This window comes from Capra hircus, assembly GCF_001704415.2.
Source record: "Capra hircus breed San Clemente chromosome X unlocalized genomic scaffold, ASM170441v1, whole genome shotgun sequence".
Classification (NCBI taxonomy): Eukaryota; Metazoa; Chordata; class Mammalia; order Artiodactyla; family Bovidae; genus Capra; species Capra hircus.
The window spans coordinates 41,455,141-41,477,406 of NW_017189517.1; the positions used below are offsets into that span (position 1 = coordinate 41,455,141).

The 22,266-nt window shown below is 40.6% G+C and overlaps 1 protein-coding gene across 6 annotated transcripts in view; it reads left to right on the plus strand.

Moving 5' to 3' along the window:
• Nucleotides 1-22,266, plus strand: part of LOC102170676 (G-protein coupled receptor-associated sorting protein 2) — a 35,458-nt gene that overhangs the window by 8,138 nt on the left and 5,054 nt on the right. The gene's annotated exons all lie outside the window — the stretch shown is intronic.

Genomic DNA, 22,266 nt, shown 5'->3' on the forward strand with positions numbered 1-22,266 from the left:
TTGCATCTATCCTTAGTGATACTCCCTTATTTGTGCTAATCCATTTTGATCAGAGCTCAGCTTTATGAGGTATTTCCAGGATACCAAAGTCTTTTTAGGAGAGTATAGTTAGAAAAAAATTTGACTAATCCCTCTTTACCTCTTTATCTGCACATTTTACAGATTTAAAGCCAATTAGTACATAGCTTGGAGAAGGCAATGGCACCCCAACTCCAGTACTCTTGCCTGGAAAATCCATGGACGGAGGAGCCTCGTAGGCTGCAGTCCATGGAGTCGCTAAGAGTCAGACAGGACTGAGCAACTTCACTTTCACTTTTCACTTTCATGCATTGGAGAAGGAAATGGCAACCCACTCCAGTGTTCTTGCCAGGAGAATCCCAGGGACGGGGGAGCCTGGTGGGCTGCTGTCTGTGGGGTCGCACAGAGTTGGACATGACTGAAGTGACTTAGCAGCAGCAGCAGTACATAGCAATCTTTTTCATTTTTTGCAGCTGCATAATCCTCCATTGTGTCACTGCTATGTGTTAATCACTCAGTCGTGTTCAACTCTGTGATCCCATGAAGTGTAGCCTGCCAGGTTCCATGGAATTCTCCAGGCCAAAATACTGGAGTGGGTTGCCATTTCCTTCTCCAGTCACTGCTATAATTTGTTCAGTTACTCTCCTGTATATGGATATTTCTTTCCAATATTTTGCTGTTGCAACAGTATTGGAAGAATAACCTTGTGCAATTATAATTTTTGTATGGTTAGAGGTAGATTCCTAGAAGTGAGGATGTTTGGTCAAATAATAAATGCATATGTAGTTTTACTAGGTATTCTGAGATATCCCTCCAAAAGGATATTACAAATTTTTATTATCATCAGCAGTTTATGGGTTGTCTGTTTCCCTCCAGCCTTGCCAATAAATTTATTGTCCTTTTGATGTTTGTTATCTAGTGATGTCATCTCTCTCATTCTTGATATCAGTAATTGTGTCTTCTCTTTGGTTTTCCTTTATCATTCTGGCTAGAGGCTGATCAATTTTATTGACCTCAACAAACTAGTGTTTAATTTTATTGATTTAAAAAATTTTGTGTTTTCTATTTTTTATTGGATTTTTTTCTTTTGTTTACTTTGTGTTTATTACTATTCTGTTTCCAGCTACTTGAAATAGAAGCTGAGGTCAATTAATTTGAGCTCATCATTTTTCTAATATAGGCATTTTAGTATTGTAAATTTTCCTGTAATACTGCTTAAGCTGCATCCCACAAATTTTGATATGTTGTGTTTTCATTTTTCAATGGAAATTATATACTAATTTCTTTTTAATTTTCTTCTCTTATCCAACAGTTATTTAGAAGTAGGCTATGTAATTCCTAAATATTTGAAGCTTTTCCAGATATGTTTTGGTTATATATTGCTATAGTACTGACCTGGTCAGAGAACTTACTCTGTATGGTCTGAATCTTTTTAATTTATTGAATGTTCCTTTATGGCCCAGAATATGGTCTATTTTAGTAAATATACCGATTGCACTTGAAAAAATTGTGTATCTTTCTGTTGTCCTGTGAACTTTTCTATAAATGTCAGTTAGGTCTAGTTAGTTCATAACCTTGTTTAAGTCTTCTGTTATATATCTTTACTTATTTTGTCTGTACTTGTGCTGAAATCTGACTGCAGTTATGGTTATGCCTCTCTCCTTGACATTCTATCACAGTATTTTTGTTGTTACTGTTTTTTAATATACTACCAGATTCAACCTGCCAGTTTTTAAATTTTTTTCATTAATGATACTGACCTATGATTTTATATTTTAATGCTGTAGTTTTCTTATTATAGTTTCAAGATTATATTAGCTTCATTAAATGAGTTAGGATAGCTTTTGTTCTTTTTGTGGTCTCAGGAAGAGTTTGTATAACAGAATATCTGTACCTTGAATATACCTTAGAACATCTTTTTTACTTTATTTTTATTTTTACTTTATTTTACTTTACAATACTGTATTGGTTTTGCCATACATTGACATGAATCCGCCACGGGTGTACATGAGTTCCCAATCCTGAACACCCCTCCCACCTCCCACCCCATATCATCTCTCTGGATCATCCCCGTGCACCAGCCCCAAGCATCCTGTATCCTGTATCGAACATAGACTGCCGATTCGTTTCTTACATGATAGTATACATGTTTCAATGCCATTCTCCCAAATCATCCCGCCCTCTCCCTCTCCCTCAGAGTCCAAAAGTCCGTTCTATACATCTGTGTCTCTTTTGCTGTCTCGCATACAGGGTTATCATTACCATCTTTCTAAATTCCATATATATGTGTTAGTATACTGTATTGGTGTTTTTCTTTCTGGCTTACTTCACTCTGTATAATCAGCTCCAGTTTCATCCATCTCATTAGAACGGATTCAAATGTATTCTTTTTAATGGCTGAGTAATACTCCATTGTGTATACGTACCACAGCTTTCTTCTCCATTCATCTGCTGATGGACATCTAGGTTGTTTCCATGTCCTGGCTATTATAAACAGTGCTGCGATGAACACTGGGGTACACGTGTCTCTTTCAATTCTGGTTTCCTTGGTGTGTATGCCCAGCAGTGGGATTGCTGGGTCATATGGCAGTTCTGTTTGCAATTTTTTAAGGAATCTCCACACTGTTCTCCATAGTGACTATACTAGTTTGCATTCCCACCAACAGTGTAAGAGGGTTCCCTTTTCTCCACACCCTCTCCAGCATTTGTTGCTTGCAGACTTTTGGATCGCAGCCATTCTGACTGGTGTGAAATGGTACCTCATTGTGGTCTTTATTTGCATTTCTCTGATAATGAGTGATGTTGAGCATCTTTTCATGTGTTTTTTAAAACCTTTTTAACTAATGCCTTTGAGGGTAGAACATACATTATATAGCATTTTACAGATCACACAAAATAGGCTTTCACAGACATCTTCACCATAGCTTATTCACACAATTCCTTGCACCTGGAGAGGTCAACTTTCTCATTCACTTGTCCTTTTTCACTCATCTCCAGCCCCCTGTAATCTCTGTCAGAGGCCTATCCATTCTTCAAAGATTTTCTAGAAGGCCATCTATCCCCTTCATAGTGACACTGCTGATCCCTTTCACCAGTTTCATGAACTCTCACCTTCAGGTGTTTAGTGCTTATCCATTTGGTCATGCCTACTCAAGAGTCAAGCAAGGACTTCTTCCTTTAGGATGGGGCTGTGGGCTGGGTAATCTGTCTTAGAAACGTATAGTGAACTTAGTAGATACATATGTGTATAAGCCATCAGCAAAATTTTTAAGCCTTTTACTAATGGAATTGGGGAACATGGTACTGCCTTGTTATTTTGGTATTATTAATGAGGTTAAACCTACTTTCAGATGTTTCAGAGGTTAAACCTAGCCAGTTGGGTTTTCTTTTTGTAAGCAGAGTATTTATAAGCTTTTATCATTTGCCGTTTAGAGGTTCTTAGAAGTTCAAGAACTTCTTATTGATTTCTACATACACACAAGCCTGTGAATAGTCCAGAGAATTTTGAAAGAAAAATAATATGGAAGTTGGAAAGTGTTTTTCCCACAAAGAATTTTAAAATTTTTGTCAAATCTCTTGACAGGGTAGAACTACTTGGGAAAAGTTAAATGGAATACAGAGAGCCCATATGTTTCCACATATATGTGGGTATTTATATTAGGGTGACAGTTCAAATTCATGGAGAAAAGTGAAAGATTCAGTAGCAGGATTCACAAGGCTCAGTATACAGTTGGACTCACAGCTGTGATTTATTACAAAAGAATGCAAAACCAAATCAGTGAAAGGAAAAAAGTGCATGGAGCAAAGTTCAAAAGAAACTGCTGCAAACTTCCAGTATTTCTCTCCCAGGGGAGTCCCACAGGATACACTTAATTCCTTCAATAATTAATGACAACATGTGTGAAATATTATTTATCAAGGAAGCTTATTAGATATTCAGCAACCAAGATTTGAGGGAGGTACCTTTTGTCTAGCATGCACCAAAATTCGAGACTCCCAGAAGGAAAAAGGGTATTAATATTTAGCATGAACTGTATTGTTCGCACAGAGAGTTTAGGCACAGTGAGCCAATCATAATCTGTTTTGGGAATAGTGGACACCTTCTTTAAATTCAAGTTAACAGAATCCAACCGAAGGCCAGCCTTGCAAGCAAGTCTTTATAAAGCTTGCAATCTTACATCTTCTATGCTAACTCTTTTCTACACATTTGGTGAATAGTGTTAGAATAGTTAGCTAATCATTTCGGGAAACAGGTAATGTTATGTCACAATACATGTAATCAAATTCCAGGAAGATTAGATATCTTAAATATTTCAAAAGATGCAGAAGGATAAAGAAAAATAAATACTCATTTACCTAGAATGAGTTTTGGCTTGTGATATGTAGAGGGCAATGCAGATGGATTCTTTCCACTTAATACCAGTATGTTTTATTAAATAATATGCCCCTACTCCAACAATTTCCCATGTCTCTTTTATAGTATATGGTTATCTTCAAATATGTTTCTGAGGTAAATTCTCTTTGGTGTTAGAAGCATACAGGCTTACTTATTGCAGTTTATAATAAATATTGTGGCTTATCTGAAATGTAATATCTATAGTTCATACCTGATTACTTTCCAATTAATATTGCCATTTTATCTTATCTTTAATATTATTATATTGATTGAGGTAGAGGGTTACTAGTATTCTCATATAACTCCTTTGAAATTCTCTTGGAGTTTCAAAAAGGAAAAGTGTGTTGGCCAGGCCAAAGACTATCTCTCTATGTTGCTATGTCAGATAGCATAATTTTTTTCTCATGACTGAATTTTATTTACATATATGAATAAATGTTTTATATATATATATAGTCATATATAACAGGTTCTTTGTCAGTTCATCTATCAGTGCATATTTAGGTAGTTTCTGTGTCTATTGTGAATAACGCTGAAATGAACATGGAAGTACAGATATCTCTTAAAGATAGTGATTTCATTTCCTTTGAATATATACACCAAAGTGGGATTACTGGATCATGTGGTGATTTAAAAAAAAAAAAGTTTTGAAAAGCCTCCATGCTATTTTCCATAGTAGCTGCACTAATTTACATTCCCACCAACAGTGTATAAGAGTTTGCTTTTATTTATATTCTTGTCAACATGTGTTATCCCTTGTATTTTTGATAATCATCGTTCTAACTGGTCGAAATGATACCTCATTGTGATTTGATTTGCATTTTCCTGATGACTAGTGATGTCATCTTTTCATGTAACTGTTGGCCATTTATATCTCTTCTGTAAAAAACTAATTATTCAGGTTCTTTACCAATTTTAAAATCAGATTATTAGTTTTACTATTCAATTGCATGATTCCTGATATGTTTTAGATATTAGTGAAAGAGAAAGTGTTAATCTCTCGGTCGTGACTGACTCTTTGAGACCCCATGGAACGTAGCCTGCCAGGCTCCACCGTTCATGGAATTCTCCAGGCAAGCATCCTGGAGTGAGTTGCTATTCCCTTCTTCAGGGGATCTTCCTGACCAGGGGTCAAACTTTCATCTCCTGCATTGCAGACAAATTCATTACCACAGAACCACCTGAGAAGCCCTCTGTTAATGTAGAGTATCTCATTTGTTGATTTGTATATGATGAACCATGCTTTCATTGCAGATACAAATCTCATTTGATCATGGAATATGATCCTTTCAATGTACTATTGAATTCAGTTTGCTACCATTTTCTTTGGAATATTTGCATATAAAATTATTTTCATTGGAGAATAATTACAGTATTGTGATGGTTTTTGCCATGCATTGACATGAATCAGCCACAGGTATACATGTATGCCCACTATCCTGAACCGCCCTCCCACCTCTCTCCCCACCCAATCCTTCTGGATTGTCCCAGACCACCGGCTTTGGAAACCCTCTTCATGCATTGAACTTGACTGGCATCTGTTTTACATATGGTAATATGCATGTTTCAATGCTATTCTTTCAAATTATCCCACCCTTGACTTCTTCCACTGAGTCCAAAAGTCTGTTCTTTACATCTGTATCACCTTTGCTGCCCTGCATGTAGGATCATTGTTACTGTCTTTCTAAATTCCATATATATGCATTAATATATGGTATTTTGGAGAAGGCAGTGGCACCCCACTCCAGTACTCTTGCCTGGAAAAGCCCATGGACAGAGGAGCCTGGTGGGCTGCAGTCCATGGGGTCGCTAAGAGTCGGACAGGACTGAGCGACTTCACTTTCACTTTTCACTTTCATGCACTGGAGAAAGAAATGGCAACCCACTCCAGTGTTCTTACCTGGAGAATCCCAGGGACGGGGAAGCCTGGTGGGCTGCCATCTCTGGGGTCGCACAGAATCGGACATGACTGAAGCTATTTAGCAGCAGCATACAATATTTGTCTTTCTCTGTCTTACTTCATTCTGTATAATAGGTTCCAGTTTCATCCACCTCATTAGAACTGACTCAAATGCATCAAATGCACTCCTTTTTATAGCTGAGTAATATTCCATTCTGTATATGTACCACAACTCCTTTATCCTTTGTTCTGCTGGTGAATATCTCTAGGTTCCTTCCATGTCCTAGCTATTATTAAATAGTGCTGAAATGAACATTGGGCTACATGTGTCTTTTTCAATTCTGATTTCTTCAGGGTGTATGCCTAGCAGTGGGATTGCTGGGTTGTATGGCAGTTCTATTCCCAGTTTTTTAAGGAATCTCCACACTTTTCCACAATGGCTGTACCAATTTGCATTCCTACCAACAGTGTAAGAGGCTTGCCTTTTCTCCACACTCTCTCCAGCATTTATTGTTTGTAGACATTTTGATGATGGCCATTCTGACTGGTGTAAGATGATACCTCACTGTGGTTTTGGTTTGCATTTCTCTAATAAGAGTGATGTTGAGCATCTTTTCATGTGTTTATTAGCCATCTTTATGTCTTCTTTGGATAAATGTCTGTTTAGTTCTTTTGCCTGCTTTATGATTGGGATGTCTGTTATTCTGGTATTGAGCACATGAGTTGTTTGTATATTTTGTATTATTTTTAATCAATTTATTTTAATTGCAAGATAATTACTTTACAATATTGTGATGGTTTTTCCATACATCAACATGAATCAGCCACAGGTGCACATGTGTCCTCCCATCCTGAACCCCCTACCTTCTTCCCTCCCCACCTCATCCCTTTTGGTTGTCCCAGAGCACCAGCTTTGAGTGCCCTGCTTCATGCATCAAACTTGCACTGGTCATCTGTTTTACATATGGTAATATACATGTTCAGTGCTATTCTCTCAAATCATCCCACCCTCACCTTCTCCCACATAGTCCAAAAGTCTGTTCCTTACATATGTGTCTCTTTTGCTGCCTTGCATATAGCATTGTCATTACCATCTTTTTAAATTCCATATATATGCATTAATATACAGTATTTTTCTTTCTCTTTCTGATTTACTTCACTCTGTATAATAGGCTCCAGTTTCATCCACCTCATTAGAACTGAGTCAAATGCATTCCTTTTTATTGAGTAATATTCCATTCTGTATATGTACCACAACTTCCTTATCCATTCTCAGCTGATGGACATCTAGGTTGCTTCCATGTCCTAGCTGTTGTAAATAGTGCTGCACTGCACATTGGGGTACACATGTGTCTCTTTCAGTTCTGGTTTCCTCGGTGTGTATGCCAATTATTGGGACTGCTGGGTTGTATGGCAGTTCTATTCCCAGTTTTTTAAGGAATCTCTACATTGTTCTCAATAGTGGCTGTACCAGGTTGCATTCCCACCAACAACGTAAGAGAGTTCCCTTTTCTCCACACCATCTCCAGCACTTACTATTTGTAGACATTTTGATGGTGGCCATTCTGATTTGTGTGAGATGATACCTCATTGTAGTTTTGATTTGCTTTTCTCTAATAATGAGTGATGTTGAGCTTCCTTTCATGTGTTTATTAGCCATCTCTATGTCTTCTTCGAAGAAATATCTGTTATTTTGCCCACTTTTTGATTGGGTTGTTCATTTTTCTGCTGTTGAACTGCATGTGCTGCTTGTATATTCTGGAGATTAATTCTTTGTCAGTTGCTTCATTTGCTATTATTTTCTCCCATTCTGAGGTCTGCATTTTCACCTTGCTTATAGTTTCCACATTGTGTAAAATCAAGTAAGTTTAATTAGGTCCCATTTGTTTATTTTTGTTTTTATTTCCATTACTCTGGGAGGTGAGTCCTAGAGGATTTGCTGTGATTTATGTCAGAGAGTGTTCTGCCTATGTTTTCCTCTAAGAGTTTTATAGTTTCTGGTCTTACATTTAGATCTTTAATCCATTTTGAGTTTCTTTCTGTGTATGGTGTTAGAAAGTATTCTAGTTTCATTCTTTTAAAGGTGCTTGACCAGTTTATCCAGCACCACTTGTTAAAGAGATTGTTTTTTCTCCATTGTATTGCTTTGCCTCCTTTGTCAAAGGTAAGGTGTCCATAGGTGTGTGGATTTATTTCTGGGCTTTCTGTTTTGTTCCATTAATCTATATTTCTGTCTTTGTGCCAATCCAATGCTGTCTTGATGACTCTAGCTTTGGAGTATAGTCTGAAGTCACGAGGGTTGATTCCTCCAGTTCCATTCTTCTTTCTAAAGGTTGCTTTTGCTGTTTAAGGTTTTTAGTGTTTCCATACAAATTGTGAAATTATTTTTTCTAGTTCTGTGAAAAATATCATTGGTAGCTGATAGGGATTGCACTGAATCTATAGATTGCTTTGGGTAGTATACTCATTTTCACTATGTTGATTCTTTCAATCCATGAACATGGTATATTTCTCCATTTATTTGTGTCATCTTTGATTTCTTTCATCAGTGTTTTAGATTTCTATATATAGATCTTTTGTTTCTTTAGGTAAGTTTATTCCTATCTATCCTTTTCGATGCAATGGTAAATGGGATAGCTTCTTTAATTTCTTGTTCTGTTATTTCATTGTTAGTGTATAGCAATGCAAAGGATTTCTGTGTATTAACTTTTTATTCTGCAACTTTACTACATTCATTGAAGAGCTCTATTAATTTTCTGTCTGTATCTTTAGGGTTTTCTATGTACAGGATCATGACATCTGCAAACAATGAGAGTTTTACTTCTTTTCCAATCTGGATTCTTTTCATTTATTTTTCTTCTATGAATGCTGTGGCTAGGACTCCCAAAACTATGTTGAATATGGGCACTGTAGTCCTGTTACTGATTTTAGAAGAAGTGCTTACAAATTTTCACCATTAAGGATAATGTTTGCTGTGGGTTTGTTGTATATGGCTTTTATTATGTGGAGGTATGTTCCTTCTATGCCTGCTTTCTGGAGAGTTTTTGTCATAAATGGGTGTTGAATTTTGTCAAAGCCTTTCTCTGTATCTTTTGAGATAATCATGGTTTTTATCTTTGAATTTCTTAACATGGTGGATCACATTGGTTGATTTGCAAATACTGAAGAATCCTTGCATCCCTGCATCTTGTTCTCATGGGTGGGGCCATGCTCAGTAAATCTTTAATTGAATTTTCTGTTGATGGTTGGAGTTGTGTTCCCTCCTTGCTCTTTCAGTTCAGTTCAGTTCAGTTCAGTCTCTCAGTCCTGTCCAACTCTTTGCAACCCCATGGACTGCAGCATGCCAGGCCTCCCTGTCCATCACCAACTCCCAGATTTTATGCAGCCTCATGTCCATTGAGTCGGTGATGCCATCCAACCATCTCATCCTCTTTTGTCCCCTTCTCCTCCCAGCTTCAATCTTTCCCAGCATCAGGGTCTTTTCAAATGAGTCAGCTCTTGACATCAGGTGTCCAAAGTATTGGAACTTCAGCTTCAACATCAGTCCTTCCAATGAACATTCAGGACTGATTGCCTTTAGGATGGACTGGTTGGATCTCCTTGCCGTCCAAGGGACTCTGAAGAGTCCTTACCAACACCACAGTTCAAAAGCATCAATTCTACGGCACTCAGCTTCTTTATATTCCTACTCTCACATACATACATGGCTTCTAGAAAAACCATAGCGTTAACTAGATGGACCTTTGCTGACAAAGTAATGTCTCTGCTTTTTAATAGGCTGTCTAGGTTGGTCATAACTTTTCTTCCAAGGAGTAAGTGTCTTTTTATTTCATGGCTGCAATCACCATCTGCAGTGATTTTGGAGCTCAACAAAATAAAGTCTGACACTGTTTCCACTGTTTCTTTATCTATTTGCCATGAAGCGAGGGGGCCAGATGCCATGATCTTAGTTTTCTGTATGTTGAGCTTTAAACCAACTTTTTCACTCTCCTCTCACTTTCATCAAGAGGCTCTTTAGTTCTTCTTCACTTTCTGCCATAAGGGTTGTGTCATATGCATATCTGAAGGTATTGATATTTCTCCCAGCAGTCTTGATTCCAGCTTGTGCTTCATCCAGCCCAGCGTTTCTCACGATGTGCTCTGCATATAAGTAAAATAAGCAGGGTGACAATATACAGCATTGACTTACTCCATTTCCTATATGGAAACAGTCTGTTGTTCCATGTCCAGTTCTAACTGTTGCTTCCTGACCTGCATACAGATTTCTCAAGAGGCAGGTTAGGTGGTCTGGTATTCCCATCTCTTTCAGAATTTCCCACAGTTTATTGTGATCCACACAGTCAAAGACTTTGGCATAGTCAATAAAGCAGAAAGAGATGTTTTTCTGGGATTCTCTTGCTTTTTTGATGATCCAGCGGATGTTGGCAATTTGATATCTGGTTCCTCTGCCTTTTCTAAAACCCGCTTGTACATATGGAAGTTCACAGTTCACATATTGTTGAAGCCTGGTTGGAGAATTTTGAGCATTACTTAACAGCATGTGAGATGAGTGCAGCAGTTTGAGCATCCTTTGGCATTGCCTTTCTTAGGGATTGGAATGAAAACTGACCTTTTCCAGTCCTGTGGCCACTGCTGCATTTTCCAAATTTGCTGGCATACTGAGTGAAGCACTTTCACAACACCATCTTTTATGAGTTGGAATAGCTCAACTGGAATTCCATCACCTCCACTAGCTTTCTTCGTTGTGATGCTTCCTAATGCCCACTTGACTTCACATTCCCGGATGTCTGGCTCTAGGTGAATGATCACACCAATGTGATCATCTAGGTCATGAAGATCTTTTTTGTACAGTTCTTCTGTGTATTCTTGCCACCCCTTCTTAATATCTTCTGCTTCTGTTAGGTCCATACCATTTCTGTCCTTTATCGAGCCCATCTTTGCATGAAATGATCCCTTGGTATCTCTAATTTTCCTGAAGAGATCTCTAGTCTTTCCCATTCTGTTCTTTTCCTCTATTTCTTTGCATTGATCACTGAGGAAGGCTTTCTTATCTATCCTTGCTGTTCTTTGCAACTCTGCATTCAAATGAGTATATCTTTCCTTTTCTCCTTTGCTTTTTGCTTCTCTCCTTTTCACAGCTATTTGTTAGGCCTCCTCCCCTGCTATTTACCTGGGGCTAAACTATGGTGGAGGTAATGAAGATAATGGTGACATCCTTCAAAAGAAGGAGTCCTATTATTATTCTTGCCTTGAGAACCCATGAACAGTATGAAAAGGCAAAAAGATAAGACACTGAAAGATGAACTCCCCAAGTCCATAGGTGCCCAATATACTACTGAAGATCAATGAAGAAATAACTCCAGAAAGAATGAAGAGACGGAGCCAAAGCAAAAACAACACTCAGTTGTGGATGTGACTGGTGATAGAAGCAAACTGGGACTCTGTGAAGAGCAATATTGCATAGGAACCTGAAATATTAGGTCCATGAATCAAGGCACATTGGAAGTGGTCAAACAGGAGATGGGAAGAGTGAACGTTGACATTTTAGGAATCATTGAACTAAAATGGACCAGAATGGGTGAATTTAATTCAGATGACCATTATATCTACTACTGTGGGCAAGAATCCCTTAGAAGAAATGAAGTAGCCATCATAGTCAACAAAAGAGTCTGAAATGCAGTACTTGGATGGAATCTGAAAAGGAACAGAATGATCTCTGTTTGTTTCCAAGGCAAACCATTGAATATCACGGTCATCCAAGTCTATGCCCCGACCAGTAATGCTGAAGAAGCTGAAGTTGAACGGTTCTATGAAGACCTATAAGACCTTTTAGAACTCACACCCAAAAAAGATGTCCTTTTCATTAGGGGGGTGTTAAAAGTTAAAGTGAAGTTACTCAGTCATGTCCGACTCTTTGCAGCCCCATGGACTGTAGCCTACCAGGCTCCTCTGTCCATGGGATTTTCCAGGCAAGAATACTGGAGTGGGTTCCCATTTCCTTCTCCAGGGGATCTTCCCAACCCAGGGATTGAACCTGGGTCTCCTGCATTGCAGGCAGATTCTTTACCCTCTCAGCCAACAGGGAAGTCCTTCATTAGAGAGGACTATAATGCAAAAGTAGGAAGTCAAGAAACACCTTGGCATTGGATTACAGAATGAAGCAGTGTGAACTGTAATAGAGTTCTGCCAAGAGAATGCACTGGTCATAGCAAACACCCTCTTCCAACAACACAAGAGAAGACTCTACACGTGGATATCACCATATGGTCAATATTGATATCAGATTGATTATATTCTTTGCAGCCAAAGATGGAGAAGCTCTCTACAGTCAGCAGAAAGGAGACAGGGAGATGACTGTGGCTCAGATCATCAACTCCTATTTGCAAAATTAAGAAACAAATTGAAGAAAGTAGGGACAACCACTAGACCATTCCAGTATGACCTTAATCAAATCCCTTACAATTATACAGTGTAAGTAAGAAATAGATTTAAGGGACTAGTTCTAATAGAGTGCCTGATGAACTAAGAATGGAGGTTCATGACATCGTACAGGAGACAGGGATCAAGACCATCCCCACGAAAAAAATGCAAAAAAGAAAAATGGCGGTCTGAGGAGGCCTTATAAATAGCTGTGAAAAGAAGCAAAAAGCAAAGGAGAAAAGGAAAGATATACCCATTTGAATGCACAGTTCGAAAGAACAGCAAGGAGAGATAAGAAAGCCTTCTTCAGTGATCAGTGCAAAGAAATAGAGGAAAACAATAGAATGAGAAAGACTAGAGAGCTCTTCAAGAAAATTAGAGATACCAAGGGAAAAATTCATGCAAAGATGGGCTCAATAAAGGACAGAAATGGTACGGACCTACCAGAAGCAGATGATACTAAGAAGAGGTGGCAAGAATACACAGAAGAACTCTACAAAAAATATCTTCATGACCCGGATGATCACAATGGTATGATCACTCACCTAGAGCCAGACATCTGGGAATGTGAAGTCAAGTGGGCATTAGGAAGCATCACAATGAAGAAAGCTAGTGGAGGTGATGGAATTCCAGTTGAGCTATTCCAACTCATAAAAGATGGTGTTGTGAAAGTGCTTCACTCAGTATGCCAGCAAATTTGGAAAATGCAGCAGTGGCCACAGGACTGGAAAAGGTCAGTTTTCATTCGAATCCCTAAGAAAGGCAATGCCAAAGAATGCTCAAACTGCCACACAATTGCACTCATCTCACACACTAGTATGGAGAAGGCAATGGCACCCCAGTCCAGTACTCTTGCCTGGCAAATCCCATGGACAGAGGAGCCTGGTGGGCTGCAGTCCATGAGGTCATAAAGAGTTGGACACGACTGAGTGACTTCACTTCACTTTTCACTCCCATGCATTGGAGAAGGAAATGGCAACCCACTCCAGTGTTCTTGCCTGGAGAATCCTAGGGACAGAGGAGCCTGGTAGGGTGCCGTCTCTGGGGTCGCACAGAGTCGGACACGACTGAAGCGACTTAGCAGCAGCAGCAGCAGCAGCAGCAGCACACACACTAGTAAAGTAATGCTCAAAATTCTCCAAGCCAGGCTTCAACAATATGTGAACCGTGAAATTCCAGATGTTCAAGCTGGATTTAGAAAAGGCAGAGGAACCAGATATCAAATTGCCAACATCCGCTGGATCATCAAAAAAGCAAGAGAATCCCAGAAAAACATCTTTCTGCTTTATTGACTATGCCAAAGTCTTTGACTGTGTGGATCACAATAAACTGTGGGAAATTCTGAAAGAGATGGGAATACCAGACCACCTGACCTGCCTCTTGTGAAATGTGTATGCAGGTCAGGAAGCAACAGTTAGAACTGGACATGGAACAACAGACTGGTTCCAAATAGGAAAAGGAGTACGTCAAGGCTGTATATTGTCACCCTGCTTATTTAACTTCTATGCAGAGTACATCATGAGAAACGCTGGGCTGGAAGAAGCACAAGCTGGAATCAAGATTGCTGGGAGAAATATCAATAACCTCAGATATGCAGATGACACCACCCTTATGGCAGAAAGTGAAGAAGAACTAAAGAGCCTCCTGATGAAAGTGAAAGAGGAGAGTGAAAAAGTTGGTTTAAAGCTCAACATATAGAAAACTAAGATCATGGCATCTGGTCCCCTCGCTTTATGACAAATAGATGGAGAAACAGTGGAAACAGTGTCAGACTTTATTTTTGGGGGCTCCAAAATCACTGCAGGTGGTGATTGCAGCCATGAAATAAAAAGATGCTTACTCCTTGGAAGAAAAGCTATGACAAACCTAGACAGTATGTTAAAAAGCAGAGACATTATTTCACCCACGAAGATCCATATAGTCAAAGCTATTGCTTTTCCAGTAGTCATGTGTGGATGTCAGTTGGACCATATGGAAATCTGAACACCAAAGAATTGATGCTTTCTAACTGTGCTGCTGTAGACGACTCTTGAGAGTTCTTTGGACAGCAATGAGGTCAAACCAGTCAATCCTAAAGGAAATCAACCCTGAATAGTCATTTGAAGGACTGATGCTGAAGTTGAAGCTCCAATACTTTGGCCACCTGATGTGAAGATGCAACTCAATGGAAAAGACCCTAATGCTGGGAAAGATTGAGGGCAGGAGGAGAAGGTGACTGAGGATGACATCGTTGGATGGCATCATCAACTAACTCAGTGGACATGAGTTTGAGCACAGTCTGGGAGATAGTGAAGGACAGGGAAGCCTTGCATTCTGCAGTCCAGAGAGTTGCAAGGAGTCGGGCATAACTGAATAACTGAACAACAATAACTAGGCTCAGACACATCTTTATTAATCAAAATAGGAACTATTACAGTAAATTATTACTGATGAGAAATGTTTGTTTATTCCTTTAGCATAAAAATTCATGATTTGGGTTTCGACAACATCCTGGAAAGCATATTCTGCATCCTGCAGATTGTGGAAGCTCTTTCCCTGCAAAAAGCCTGAAGAAGTGGTAGTCGGTTGGTGAGAAGTCAGGTGAATATGGCAGATGAGGCAAAACTTGAAGCATTAGTTGTGCGAAGTGTGGTTGGGTGATGTCATGGAGAAGAATTTGGCTCTTTCTGTTGACCAATGCTGGCTGCAGGCATTGCAGTTTTCAGCACATCTCATCAATTTGCTAAGCATAATTCTGAGATGTAATGGTTTCACCGGGATTCAGAAAGCTGTAGTGGTTCAGACTGCTAGCAGACCACCAAACAGTGACCATGATGTTTTTTTGGCGCAGGTTTGACTTTGGGAAGTGTTTTGGAGTATCTTCCAACCACTGAGCTGGTCATCACTGGTTGTTGTATACCATCCACTTTTCATAGCATGTCACAGTCTACCCGATTGAGAAATGATTTGATGTTGCATAGAATAAGAGAAGAGGACACTTCGAAAAAGTGATTTTTTAAATTTTTGGTCAGCTCATGAGTCACCCACTTATCGAGCTTTTTCACCTTTTCAGTTTGCTTCAAATGCCGAATGACCATAGAATAGTTGATGTTGAGTTCTTTGGCAGCTTTTCATGTAGTTGTAACAGGATCAGTTTTGATTGCTGTCGGTTGTTGTTAACTTCTGATGGCCGGCCACTGAACTCCTCATCTTCAAGGTTCTTTTCTCCTTTGGAAAACTTCTTGAACCACTGCTGTGCTGTATGCTTGTTAGCAATTCTTGGACCAAATGCATTGTTGATGTTGCAAGTTGTCTCACTGCTTTATGACCCATTTTGAACTGGAATAAAATCTCTCAAATTTGCTTTTTGTGTAACATCATTTCCATAGTCTAAAATTAATATTAAATAAACAGCAAATAATGTTACTGGCAATGTCATTGGCAAGAAAATACAGACTAATGTGCATTAAATGATGTATAACATAACCACATTTAAGAATGTATTCCAATATCAAAGGCAAATGTCAACAATGCAAAAACTACAATTACTTTTGCACCAGCCTAATAGAATGGTCATCTACATGCAAAAGAAAATCTATACTCATATATTACATCTTTCACTATTATTAACTTAAAATGGATCATAGACTTACATGTAAAAGACAAAACTGTAAAACTCCTAGAAGAGAACATAGTAAAAGATCTAGGTAACTTTGTGTTTGGCAAGGACTTTGTAGATAAAACACAAAACATGTGATCCATGAAAGAAAACATTGATAAGTTGAACTTAATTAAAGATAAATCTTCTCTGCAAAATACTGTATTAATAGGATGAAGACAAGTGGAGATTGAGAAGAAAAGTGTTGCAAACCAGAATTTAATAGAAGACTAGTATCCAAAATATACAAAAAAATCTTTAGTAATAAGATAGCAATCAATGCCATTTTAAAAGGGGGGATGATCTGACCAGATGATTGACAAATAAAATATACAAATTAGCATATGTAAAGATTCTCAACATCAGAGGGCATTCAGTTCAGTTCAGTTCAGACACTCAGTCATGTCTGACTCTCTGCGACCCCATGATTCACAGCACACCAGGCCTCCCTGTCCATCACCATCTCCTGGAGTTCACTCAAACTCACGTCCACCGAATCAGTGATGCCATCCAGCCATCTCATCCTCTGTCGTCCCCCTTTCCTCCTGCCCCCAATCCCTCCCAGCATCAGAGTCTTTTCCAATGAGTCAACTCTTCATATGAGGTGCCCAAAGTACTGGAGTTTCAGCTTTAGCATCATTCCTTCCAAAGAACACCCAGGGCTGATCTCCTTTAGAATGGACTGGTTGGATCTCCTTGTGGTCCAAGGGACTCCCAAGAGTCTTCTCCAGCACCACAGTTCAGAAACATCAATTCTTCAGTGCTCAGCCTTCTTCACAGTCCAACTCTCACATCCATACATGACTACTGGAAAAACCATAGCCTTGACTAGACGAACCTTTGTTGGTAAAGTAATGTCTCTGCTTTTGAATATGCTATCTAGGTTGGTCATAACTTTTCTTCCAAGGAGTAAGTGTCTTTTAATTTCATGGCTGCAGTCATCTGCAGTGATCAGAGGGCATTATGGAATTGGAAATTAAAACAACAGAAAATAGGACTTCTCTTGTGGCTCAGTGGTCAAGAATCCGGCTGCCAATGCAGGAAACATAGGTTCAATCCCTAGTCTGCGAAGATCCCATGTGCCACAGAGCAACTAAGCCCATGCATCACAACTATTGAGCCTGACCTCTAGACTCCAGGAACCACAAGTATTAAAGCCAGTACACCCTAGAGCCTGTGCTTAGCAACAGAAAAGCCACTGCAGTGAGAAGCCTGTGCATCACAACTAGAGAGTAGCCCTTGCTTGTCACAACTGGAGAAAAGCCCACATAGCAATGAAGACTCAGCATAGCCAATAAATAAATAAAATAATTTTTAAAAACAGAAAATAGCCAAGTTAAGCTTAATAGAAAAAAACTAGTCTATGTCCATGGTGAGTAAGAGGGAAGAGGCATAGATCATATGTGTTGCATAGGCAAGGGATATGCTACTGTGAAAGTTCATGTGCATAGTAAGTATGTAGGAGAAGGGGTTGGGGCAGAATGGTAGGTATGATGTAGCACAGCTGTCTGTATCCTAGGCTTAATGCTTGGGGTTATTTGGTTCTGTGATTTAGATATAAGAGGCAAGTCAGGGTTACACAGGACTGGTGGAGGCATAGGGGAGTGGAACTTTGGCCATCAGAATTTATTAGACTGGAATCCATTTTGTTATTGTTCAGTAGCTCAGTGGTGTCTGACTCTTTGTGAGCTCAGGGACTGTAGCACACCAGGCTTCCCTGTTCTTCGCCATCTCCTGGAGCTTGCTCAAACTCATGGACATTGAGTCAGTGATGCCATCCAACCATCTTGTCCTCTGTCATCCCCTTCTCCTCCTGCCTTCAATCTTTCCCAGCATCAGGGTCTTTTCTAATGAGTCGAGCTCTTCGATTCAGGTGGCCAAAGTATTGGAGCTTCAGCTTCAACATCAGTCCTTCCAATGACTTTTCAGGGTTGATTTCCTTTAGGATTGACTGGTTTGATCTCATTGCAATCCAAGGGACTCTCAAGAGTCTTCTCCAACACCACAGTTCAAAAGTGTCAATTCTTTGGTGCTCAGACTTCTTTGTAGTCCAACTCTCACATCCATACATGACTACTGGAAAAACCATAGCTTTGACTATATGGACCTTTGCTGGCAAAGTGATGTCTCTGATTTTCAATACACTGTCTAGATTTGTCATAGCTTGTCTTCCAAGGAGCAAGGAAAGTGAAAGTGAAGTAGCTCAGTCGTGTTCGACTCTTTGCGACCCCGTGAACTATAGCCTACCAGGCTCCTCCCTCCATGGGATTCTCCATGGCAAGAATACTGGAGTGGGTTGCCATTTCCTTCTCCAGGGGATCTTCCTGACCCAGGGATCAAGCCCAGGTCTCCCGCATTGCAGGCAGACGCTTTAACCTCTGAACCACTAGGGAAGTTTAAGGAGCAAGCATCTTCTAATTTCATGGCTGCAGTCACCACCTGCAGTGATTTTGGCGCCCAAGAAAACAAAGTCTGTCACTGTTTACATTGTTTCCTCATCTAGTTGCCATGAAGTGATGGGACCGGATGCCATGATCTTAGTTTTCTGAGTGTTGAGTTTTAAGCCAGCTTTTCCACTCTCCTCTTTCACCTTCATCAAGAGGCTCTTAATTCCTCTTTGCTTTTTGCCATCAGGGTGGTGTCATCTGCATATCTGAGGTTATTGATGTTTCTACCAGGAATCTTGATTCCAGCTTGTGCTTCATCCAACCTGGCACTTTTCGTGATGTACTGTGCATATAAGTTAAATAAGCAGGGTGACAATAGACAGCCTTGATGTACTCCTTTCCCAATTTTGAGCCAGTCCTTTGTTCCATGTCTGGTGCTTGACCTGCATACAGGTGTTGCAGGAGGCAGGTAAGGTGGTCTGGTATTCCCATCTTTTTAATAATTTTCCACAGTTTGTTGTGATCCACACAGTCAAGGGCTATAGCATAATCAATGAAGCAGACGTAGATGTTTTTCTAGAACTCTCTTGCTTTTTTGATGATCCAATGTATCATTTCATTTAGGATGAAATAAATACTGCTTACCAGTCAGGCAGATATAAGTCAGCATTCTTTTAATATTTAAAGCTTTTCTTTTCCCCATTGACTTTAAAGATGAAACAGTTCATCCAAGCTGGTTTCCTCACATGTAACATGAAGGTAATAGTTTATTTCAATAACAGTTCATACTGTCCAATATTTTTGTGAGTTAATACACAAAATGTTTAAAATAGGACCTTCCTCGGTTCAATAAATGTTAATGAGTTGTACTGTCTGTTCTCTAAATGAATTAACAATAAAATGTCTAACAGACATTTCAAAATCTCACAGTATAATCTGTCAGCTAGTAGTAGATTCACTCTTCTGTCAGTATCTTGAAATCAAGATTTCACTATATCCAGAATTACCACATAGGATTGCTAATATGACTTTGGATAAATCTGTAAATTTTTAGAAAAAAATTAATAAGAATGAAACTACAAGTAAAGGTCACCTCCATGGGAGTGGAGATTTCTTTTTTGTTTGTGCCAAGGACAAAGTAGATGCTCATATATATATTCGTTGAATGAATGCAAGGCACCAGCCACTTGAAGGAGGAGAAAGAACAGTTCAGAGAGGCAAAGAGATTCACATACACCCACAGATCTCGGCAGAGCTCAGACTCCCTTCTTTAAGCCTGGCATTCACCTGAGAGAGAGTATACTTTGGAACAAAGAAAACATAATCCACAATTCAGCTAAGGCCATTTAAAGAGCACAGTGAAAGACTTTCCTGTGACAACTGACATCTGTTGTCTCTAGATACAGTATAGAATTGTCTCTAGATTTTTTCCTGTTATCTAAATATTGTACAGTTATCATGTCTGACTCTTTGTGACCCCAATAATAAGTATCTAGTAACAAGTAAAAGCTGATAGGTAAATATATGAAAATTCATGGTAAGAATAATGTTCCCTTTTCATTCTGGTAAGCATCAGTGATTTTTCAGTAAATAGGGACTTTCTCCAAGTTGAACCTCAGAGGACTGCAAAATCCCTCTCCTTTAGCAAAGAGAGAAGGTTCTTATGAGAGTCGTTATAGTGGAGAGTGGTGAGAGATGAGCCCCCAAATTGATCCTCCCAGGGCATGAAGCCCAATTTGAGTGAAGAGGACTGGAAGTCAGGATGGTGACTGAATTCCATGCCTACTGTTGCTGTAACAAATTATCACAATATTGCTGGCTTAAAAAAAAGCAAAAAATAAAAATACTGAAGGTTGCACATAGGAAAGGGTTTCATTGGTCTGAAATAAAGGTGATAGGAGGACTTCATTCTTGCAAGAGGTCCTAGAGGAATCTGTCTCCTTGCCTTTTCCACCTTCTGGGTCTGCATGTGGGCCTTGGCCTCTGGCTTCCTTCTTCAAAACCAGCGACATCCTATCCACTGGTGGCATCTTGTATGCAACTTCACTGTGACACTAAATCTTCTGCCTGCTTCTTCCACATTTAAAGTAGCCTTCCATGGCATTGGCCAAGATAAAGCAGTGTAATCTTCCTTTACATTCAGCTGATTAGCAATCTTTATTCCATCTGCGACCTTAATTCTCCTGTACAAGGTAACATCATATATTTACAGGTTCTGGAGAACAGGACATGGACGTTTTGGGGGGACTTTTATTCAGCCTACCAAAGCGAGGGTGCCATTTAGTTGGGTTTTTAAATGGGCAACAATACCAACAGGTTTGTGTTCAACCAGAGATGTTCTTAACCACGGTTGCTCTTTGCCCAGCGGAGCACAAATGAAGGGGATGGAGACTACAGGGAGGACATAGAAGTGCAGGAATCAGAGGATTCAAGAACCAGCAGATTACTGTCTTGGGGAAGCAGGTGCCTGGTGGGGCCAACTCCAAACAATGGCTGGGGGAAGTAGACTGGTGTGTATGGCAAGCGTGTGAAATCCCAATTGGTTCTAATCCTTGGCGTATTCCCACCCTGCCAAAGATGAGGAGCCCTTGGAATCCCCTGCAAGAGATGACCTGACAGGAGCCAGCACTGCCCCTACACGGTGCCGGACCCCTGGCCGTGGGGTGAGAAACAGGATTGTCTGAGCAGGTGCGGGTCCTGTCAGGGAAAGGTCCTCTTTCCTGGGCAACTGTGGGCACAGTGAGATGGTAAAGTGTGCCACCACAGCGACTGAGAGAACAGCAGTGTGGCAGAAAGAATGAGGACACTGGCGCAGACAAGTGGTTTGTCTCCTCAGCCAGAGGTCTGTCAGGGGCTGCCTTCCCTTAGAAGAGGGGCAGGGGGTCGGCGGCCTCAGGCGCCCCCTCCCACTTTCCTCCAGCCCCTGAAGGTGAAAGCAGCCCCCCGCGCCCAAGAAGGATGGCCGGCGTGATGGGGGAAGGGAGGGGGCGGACACCGAAAAGTCTGCAGGTTCACACGCACAGACACAGACACACACTGCGGGGCGGCCTGTATCCATCCGCTGCTCCCTGCAGTGCGACCCCTCGCGACCCTCCCAGCCCCGGCCCGCGACCCCCCTACGCTGCAGGGCCAGAGGCGTGGGGGTGGTCACCCCACTGGGGGCAGCGGAGGGCTGGCGTGGCCCCGCCCCTCAGTTGGCGTTCTTCCCGGCCCCGCCCACTCTGGGTCGGAACTACGGTGGGCCTGCGAGGGGGCGTCGAGCCCATTCGTGCCGTATCCCTCCGCCCCTCTTCCCGACACCCTCGCCGCGAGCCGTCGGTGCCGCAGCCTGCGCAGCCCCTACCCGGTTTGGCGCAGCGGCGCGGGAGGTAGGGACGCCTCTTTTCCATTCCGCCCGCACGGCGAGCGGTGGGAAGCGAGAGAAGAGCTGCGACCCTGCGCCTGCGAAGGCAAGTGGGGGGTGTCGTGGGGCGACGACCGGCTCACAGCCTGTCCCTGGCAGCGTGAG